Source organism: Cherax quadricarinatus, chromosome 1 (assembly GCF_038502225.1).
Source record: "Cherax quadricarinatus isolate ZL_2023a chromosome 1, ASM3850222v1, whole genome shotgun sequence".
NCBI classification, from domain to species: Eukaryota; Metazoa; Arthropoda; class Malacostraca; order Decapoda; family Parastacidae; genus Cherax; species Cherax quadricarinatus.
The window spans coordinates 63,199,208-63,201,654 of record NC_091292.1 but is presented as its reverse complement, the minus strand read 5'-3'; positions in this window follow the sequence as shown (position 1 = coordinate 63,201,654).

Sequence of the window (2,447 nt, the reverse complement as noted above, 5' to 3'; positions counted from 1 at the left end):
TCCCTGGAACGCAGGCGGGAGAGATGCATGATTATATACCTGGAAAATCCTAGAGGGACTAGTACCGAACTTGCACACGAAAATCACTCACTACGAAAGCAAAAGACTTGGCAGACGATGCAACATCCCCCCAATGAAAAGCAGGGGTGTCACTAGCACGTTAAGAGACCATACAATAAGTGTCAGGGGCCCGAGACTGTTCAACTGCCTCCCAGCATACATAAGGGGGATTACCAACAGACCCCTGGCAGTCTTCAAGCTGGCACTGGACAAGCACCTAAAGTCGGTTCCTGACCAGCCGGGCTGTGGCTCGTACGTTGGTTTGCGTGCAGCCAGCAGCAACAGCCTGGTTGATCAGGCTCTGATCCACCAGGAGGCCTGGTCACAGACCGGGCCGCGGGGGCGTTGACCCCCGGAACTCTCTCCAGGTAAACTCCAGGTAGATATATATATAGAGTATATATATATATATATATATATATATATATATATATATATATATATATATATATTTATATATATTATATATATATATATATATATATATATATATATATATATATATATATATATATATATATATATATATATATATATATATATATATATATATATATATATATATATATATATATATATATATATATATATATGTTGGGACCCACAGCCTCGGAGAAGTGGATAAAAAGGCTTCAAGGAAGAATATTTGGATTTCTTCCTGAAGCCGTTTGAATATTCCACTTTCCCTACCACCCCATTTTTTCATTCTTTTTTACCAATGGGTATATTTTATTACATAATATGGTACAGAATATATAAGAGATACATTGCTGATACAAAGATGGTATATACAGTACATGAGGTGTGAGAGATACATGTCTAGTACATATTACGTGTTTGTCACTGATTATAATGCGAAAATCTCATCCAGCTCTTCAGAACTGGGGCGCGTGCCCAAAATACAGCAGGCATTACCCTTCTGAACAGCAGCGCTGAGTCGCTGGAACAGATAACTAGCTGCCCTGGGATCCCTAGTTGCCCTGATGAGTCTTTTGCCTAGCTCCTTAAGGAACTTAGATGCACTCTTTCCCCATGATCAGGCTCTGATCCACCAGGAGGCCTGGTCACAGACCGGGCCGCGGGGGTGTTGACCCCCGGAACTCTCTCCAAGTAAACTCCAGGTAATGAGCCAAGGGTCTCCGAGCCTATGGGAACAAACATATAATGATGGGCAAGTTCTCCATATTTTCTAGACTTTTGAGATTCCCTGAAACTGGCGGCTGCCCCTCCTTCCTCCCTGGTGTATTGGAGATAGGTATCAGCCAAGGTAGATGCACATGCGTAGACCCACACCAACTGCTTACCATCTGTCCAGGCTTGAAGGGTGATACCGTCTGGATGCTTCTGGCTGCCATCAGATCTGCATACCTGGGGTGGCACCCTTACTGCTGGGCATCCGGCTGTTGTGAGGCTCCTCTTGATAATGTTATTAACCTCATGTCTTGCAGTCTTTCCCTTGGATTTACGGCACACAAGATCATGGTACCTGAATCGGTCTGCTGCTTCACTGCCACAAATACACCTGTGTTCGGCGAGAATAGGGGCGGCAAGTCGAAGGGCAACACCAATGTGGATGGTATGTGCCTGTGGGTCGAGGCATGTCCCAAGGCTGGAGTCGGGAACAGCCAACAGAAAGTTCCTTTCATGAGGAGCTCTCACTGCCAGAAGGCGGGCTCTATCCTTCCCTGACACACTCGGAAGCACTGTTGAGGCTATAGTCTCCACTATTGGGCCATCCCAGTGAGACTGTAGTTGTTGGGGGTAGCAGGTCTGGTTTCAGAGCCCGTTAGATTATCCCAGATCATGGCTCCGTCAATGAACTTTTGGTCCTGGACTCCAATCTTGTCTCTAAGATGTTCAGGAGAATCGCTTCTACAAGCCCTCTGGATGTAACGCATGAGGACAGAAAAACAGGCAGAGCAATTTGTGATGACTTGCGGACACCAAGTCTCCGTAAAATGAAACATGGAACGTCCATTTTCTGTAGCAAGATTTAGAAATTGAAAATGGGGAGGCTTATGTCTTTCAGCGTATACTTGCTAGAGCTTACTTGAATCCATATTTTCGGATTTAAAGTATATCATAATAATAATAATAATAATAATAATAATAATAATAATAATAATAATCTTTATTACTACAAGTACGTACATATACAAAGTATACAGGCCATAGCTGACATCAATGACACTACTATATAGAAAGTAACTTGTTATGAAGAGCATTTCTGGCAAATTAGGTCAGTTTTGTCCCAGGATGTGACCCACACCAGTTGACTAACACCCAGGTACCCAATTTACTGAAGGACGAACATAAACAACCGGTGTAAGGAAACATCCCCACTGTGGTGCCCCGGTGGCCTGGTGGCTAAAGCTCCCGCTTCACAC